We start from the raw sequence: 6,539 nt of genomic DNA on the forward strand, positions 1-6,539 counted from the left end.
AAAACTCCTATCTATTTGGTCCTAGAAGGACCTTCCCCAGACTCGGCATCTTTGGCTCCATCGAACAGTTTCACCAGCTCGCGAAGTCCCAGTAGCAGGTAGGGTCTGGCCAGGTGTCCACCCTCGTTTCCTTCAGCATTCTAGCAGTCCTCGATCCTCTTGAGAAACTTCCTTTCCATCTCCACTAAACCTCGTTCCAGGTATCCTAATCGCTTGTTGGCACTGACAGCCATGTCTTTCCACTCTTCAATCAGTTTTTGGTGGGCTTCTTGAATCTCATGGTGCTCGCTTTCACATTCCCGAATCCTCTTGCGCAGTTAGTTGTATTTGACCTGTGCTTTAGGCTTTCATCAATGATTCTGTGACCTCAAACAAACCCGGGTTGGCCAAGACCATTGTGATTATCCTCCAGCCAGCCTGAATAGTATGGGGTGCAGCCAACATGGTATCTGTCTGGTTCGATAGTATCTCTTCCCATGATGATCTTGCAATGCCACATATGCTGAGCTTGGCACTTATAAGGACTGTCATCAGCTTGGAAGTCAGCCCGGAAGTGACTCATCTTGCCGACCCTTTGTATAACCTACTTCCTACCAACCTGTCTCATAACTCGGAGAGGGACATAAGGGTAGGTTCCTCTCAAACCGATCAGTATCAAAAATGGTGTGTCCCTGGGTCGGGTGATGAACTCTTCAGTAGGGAACCACTCGAACATCCATTGTATTTGATCCTCAGTTAGATTTTCAAACAACTCCACCCACCCCTTGGCATCTTCTGGCTGAGCAAATATGTTGGGCATGTAGTTCATTCGCCTTGGTTGATGGAAGTCTATATGATCATCCTAGTCTCTACGCTGAATCTCCTGCCGATATTCACCCCTTTGAAGATGCTACATGAGCCAGAGCTGGAGTAGCAAGTTGCATCCCTCGAAGTGTTGGGTTCCTTGTTGACACTTTTCTAAGGCCCGGTATATCTCTGCGATGATCATGGGCACTACGCTAAATGGTTGTCCACCAATTCCTTCCATCAAAGTTTTGGTGACCATGGCTAGCCTGGTGTGGATCCTTGCTTTCTTCATTGGAAACACTATCATTCCCCAAGAAGCAGAACATGAAGACAAAGACTCTTCGGTGAATATGCCCCAACGATGTAAGGGCGAACTCATCCGGATAAGTACGGTAGAATTTGCTATGACCGTACCTCTCGTACAAATAATCAAAGGGAATGTAGGACTCCTTCAAACATGTCAAGTTTGGATTCTTCTTTAGGCCCATCATTTTGAGAAAACCTCTACCCTTGCGATTTTCCGGCATTAACAAACCCGGGGTCTCCCATGGTAACCAGTCAATCCTTCTATTTCCTCTAGTAGGGGTGTCATCTTAATCTCTTCGAAGCGAAACACAGACCTATCACAATCCCGGAACAGAGTAGCAGCTTCTATGATTTTGTTGTTGGGTTGGACCTCCAGGAGGGAAGGTAGATTTCCTAGGTATTTCCGGACAAGAGTCTGATCACTGGAATGAAGATCCTCCCACCAGCTTAGCAACCTTGGGTGGATGTTTGTGACCATGCCGAATCCGGGGACTTCGTGCCTCATGTTTCTGCAAGACAAAAGGGTTAGGCCCTTACCCCCATCAGACTCGACTATTAAATACCAATAATTGGCATAAAAACATTTAGTTCTCCAAATAAATGCACAAAACGTGATAGTGTCCGTTTGGGTTTTTGGGAAACCCAGTGGACTTTGGATAAGGCTATCTTAAAGAGTCATTATGCGGACAACATAACTGACTCGGCTAGGTTTGACCATGATGTATGCATAATTAAATAGAGTAAGGTTTCTATGGGGGTTTTAGACTGGTACCCTTGAACGGACAAATCAAGAGGAAAAGGCACAAAACCGTCAACTACACCGTTGATCGACTGGTTTTACCGTAAATACGCCTTTGCCGGATTTAAAGGGTGATAATATTGGAATAGCGCAACCACTCATTATAAGCGTTGCTATGGTGTTTGTTTGGCACGAGTGGAATATGATGTTGAAAACATGCTTATGCAATAATTAAAACAAGTTGTCACGTATTTGCACGTTCATAAAGTAATAATTATAATGATTTAAAACAGTAATAAAGGAGTGCAGTAAAGGAAAACAGTGAAAGAAACAAGGGAAAGAAACAAGAGACAAGTTAGTTTTTGCAGTAGAAGAGGGAATTAAATGCTTAAAGGTATTAAACAAATAAAGCACATAAGAAATGTAAAGTCACAGTAATAGCTTGAAATGGTAAAAGCCTAAAAGTCATCCCCAACAGAGTTGCCACGCTATCGCGCCCCCTTTTTCTCGCGAAATCGGGTTTATGACATTTGGGAGGACAACTCGTTCCCTTTTGGGAATTGGGTTTGAAGTGAAGAGTCGCCACCTAATGATTTGAGTGCATTAGGACACTAGGGAAGGTTTGATTTGAACAACCAGAGATTGGGTAAGGGCTTGAAACTATCTCAAGGGGAAGGTGTTAGGCACCCCTCAAGATCCACTAGTGTGGTTCCCGGCCAAGCTATTATGACTTTAGTGCAAATAACACATAGGCAAATAAAGACTTCAAATAAGAGGGTATTTTCACGTAATGGTTACAAATAAACAAAAGTAAGAAAAAGGAACTAAAAGAGTTGATTTTCTTAAAAGAAATGGTTTAAAAAAAAGATTTAAAAGAAATAAAAAAAACAAAGGAAAGGGGGGTCCTAGGTTTATTATTAATATGGATCACCCCACACAACATCCAGTAATCACTCCTCAGTGAGGGGCTACACATGATGTTATTACGTGGTCATCATATCCATATCTACCCTTTCCCACCATGTTAAGGTATTAAAGCGTGGAATGGTCTCGTTCACTTATTGCATGCTATTACCCGCCCCAATCCTATCAGTCCTGGAGGCATTTAGGAGTACTAATCCTAAAAGGAGGATGTAATGGGCTTATTTGTGGTTTCAAAAGGTAAAATACTAAGGCGACAAACAAAACACATATAGTAAGTTTGGGGAAAGCATATAAACAAATAAAAGGGCTCAAACAGACCTCCTTTAAACCAAAAAAAGCACATAATGTAGCATGACTTGCATGTATTGTTTAAGCTCTGATTAAAACTTAAAGGGGTCGAGGCAGACTAATTTATTACATAGTTCAGATAAGAACTCGAATCAGGCCTGCCTGCTAGTTGTAGCATATAAAATCTGATTCAGTTTATAAACTTTCACCCTATGGGCTTGCCTAGGTGTTAGACGAAGACCCTATAGGCATGATATCTACTGATTCCAGAAACAATGAAGTAAACATGAATACATACTAGTTTAAGAAAAAAAATCGTTTGTTATTAAAGAAAGGCAAGTTTTAGCAAAAGAGGACAAGTCATTTGTGACTGGTTTTAAACTTATAAGCAAATGAAGCGGTTCAGATTCGATTAAAGATCCTATTGGCATGCTTTCTATGTGTTGTTGATTTTGGACACTTTTACAGACATAGAAAGAGTGCAGAAATCCTATTGGCATGGCATCTAAATGTTGTACTTCATTTAAGCCTATGAACATGATATCTTGATGCAGTTAGTTATTTAAGCCCTATAAACAGGTTTGCCTAGTGACAGATGCGTATGCAGGATTCGGATTTCCAGATAACTACGAGCATGGTATCTATATGAGAGATGAAGAAATTTAACTATAGGCAGGATATCCATATGAATGCAAAATTTCAGAAAACTATAGGCAAGATATCTATATGGGTGAAAAATTCCTTATAGGCATAGTATCTACATATGAAAGTGCAGAATTCCTATAGGCAGGATATCTATGTGATATGCAGAGATCAGAAATTCCCTATGAGCAGGACATCTACCCCTTTTACATACATAGTTATTCCCCCCTTTTTTCACTAGCCATCCCCAATAGTTTATTACAAAGTTATTACAGTTCAGAGAAATAAAGTAAAGAAAATACATCAGAAGTTGAAAATTACAACCAAGGAGAGCCTGATTCAGACTTCCTGTCTGAAGTATGAAGTAAACCAACTCTAGAGATCATGTTTCAAAGCCTTTCTACCACTTGGGTGTGTCAGAGTTCCCTAAGAGTTTCATAAGAACTCCCGGCAGTGCTTACATCCAAATGTATCGCCATATTAAGCCAAGGTGCAGTGTGGAAGGGCCAGCCCTTAGATGTCCAAGTTCAGAGGGAACTCAAGGTCCCAAGGCAAGGCTCACAAGAGGGGGGCAGAACTTAGAGACTAGGAGAAAGTGCAAGTGCAGAATTCTGAAAGGGGAAAAAGGGAAGGGAAATAGTACACATAGGGATATAGGGAATGGGGGATTGCGAGAGCACAAGAAGAGCAGGCTGATGGGCATACCCAGCAATGGGATATGCTGGCACACCCTCCAGCCTGTTTAGACATTAAGACCCCATTGGTTCAAAGCTCAGTTCATGGACAACAACTCTTATTGCCATGCCTAAACCACCATTTACAAACACATAGGGGAAATAGGATAGGGAGCAAAGATTCACATAAAAAACAGGCAGTAGAACATAGGCATACTAAGCTAAATATCGAACTCTATAGAAAATAATAAAGTAGACATGGATACAAAGACTGTAAGTAAACACATTGGGGTGATGCTGAAACTTAAATCAGGACATACCAGTTTTGAAGAAATAAGTAGAAAAAGCAGTAGTCTTGTAAAAGCCAAAGTGCAAACAGGAAGACAGAATACTATAAGTCTGAGTTCAGAAAAAATTGTGAAATTGTGAAGTCTGAAGTGTGTGTTTTGTAAAAAGGGTCGTGCCTTTTATAGTGTAGAAAGCAGGCAGAAACAAGGTAAGAAAATAGTTTGAAAATTGATTGTCAATCAATTACTCAAGGCTTCCCTTAATTAAGGGATTCAGATTCAAAACGAGTAAAACCATTTAAGGAAAGGAATTGAATAAACACTTTGTGTGAAGCATGCAATTGAGGGCAAATACATAAAGGTTATTTAAGGATGGGGTTTTGACAGTACACAGTTTGTGCAAATAAGGTAAGGGAGTCAATTAACAGCCAGTAAATCACAAGGTCTGAGATTTGGTATGAATGAACCAAGTCAGAAAAGATGAAGAAGGGTTTTACTTAAGTCGAGTAACAGAGGAAATCAGTAAAAGATAGAAAGAAATCTATCAAGCTATATTCAGAAGGAAGTTTGCACTAATTGTAAATTTGAAAACCATTTAGAGGAAAATTCATCATATATAAGGAGAATGTGAGCATGAAAGAAGACTGTCGTGTAAATCAGTAGAAAAAATCCAGTGTAGAAGAGTTTAGCAAAAAGTTCACCATTGTATGAAAACAAAGATGTCCAAACTCAGTTCAGAGACTCAAAGTCAGTGTGAAAGAGTTAAGGGTTCTACAATAAAACCCTAGTTCAATCAAACCTCGACAGAACCCCCAAATTCTAGGGTTTCCACCTTGAATCAAGTACAGAGATAAGGAGGCAAGTAGTCGAATCGAAATATATTTAGAGGTTTCAGAAAAGAACTGGAACTTCTAATATGCTTCTTCCAGCAACAGAACTCATGAATAGCATGTAAATACAGTAGAGGGGTTCAAGGCAAACAGAGTAAAGAAACTAATTTGAAACATGATGAGAAAAGACTGATAAGAACAGTAGAAGAAAGCATGCTTAAGAATATCCTTTTAAAAGAAACTTAAACAAAGTTCAATAGAAGAAAAATAGTAAGAACACTTAAGAACACGGTAGAAGAATATAGTAGCCGAACCATACCAAAACATAGTAGAAGAAAATAGCAGGACATAGTAGAAAAGCATACAAGAACATAGTATAGAAAGCACAGTAGAAGAACATACAAGAACGAAATATAGAAAGCACAGTAGAAGAACATACATGGTAGAAGGAAAACGTAGAACCAGTAGAGGCAAATACACACAAAAGAAAAGGAAAAGAAAGTCAGAGAAACACTTAAGCATTTTTAGAAAACCCTAAATCGTAAAAGAAAGACTTTGAAAAGTAATTTTCAAAAGAAAAGTTAGGGAGATCATTTGAAAACTCAAAGAGAGCATAGATACACAAGATCTAAAGAGATCGGAGAAAACCTCGAAGGGTTAGAGTTTCAGAAGAACCCTAGAAAGGAGAAAGACTTTGAAAAGGTCACTGATCTGAGTCAGAGAGGTCAAAACCAGGCTCAAAACACCATGGTACGCCGGAGCAAGGCCGACGATGACTCTGGAACCTTGAATCGGCAGAGGTCTGGGTGCAAACCTTCGAGGCCTGGCCTCGAATCTTCAGGTATCAGGTGTGTAAGAGCAAGGGGGGTTTCGAGGTGGAAGATGATGAGAAACGGCTAGGGTTAGGGAAGGTTCGAGAGAGTTTGAGAGAGAAGAGGGGTATCAGAGGCGGCGGGTGAATGAAAATGATTTTAGGGTTAGGGTGTTTGTGAATTAAAAAAGAAAAGGTAGAATCGTGGTCGTTGATCATATTGATCAACGACCTGGATAAAAAGGGAGCCGG

This window comes from Nicotiana tabacum, chromosome 1 (assembly GCF_000715075.1).
Source record: "Nicotiana tabacum cultivar K326 chromosome 1, ASM71507v2, whole genome shotgun sequence".
Classification (NCBI taxonomy): domain Eukaryota; kingdom Viridiplantae; phylum Streptophyta; class Magnoliopsida; order Solanales; family Solanaceae; genus Nicotiana; species Nicotiana tabacum.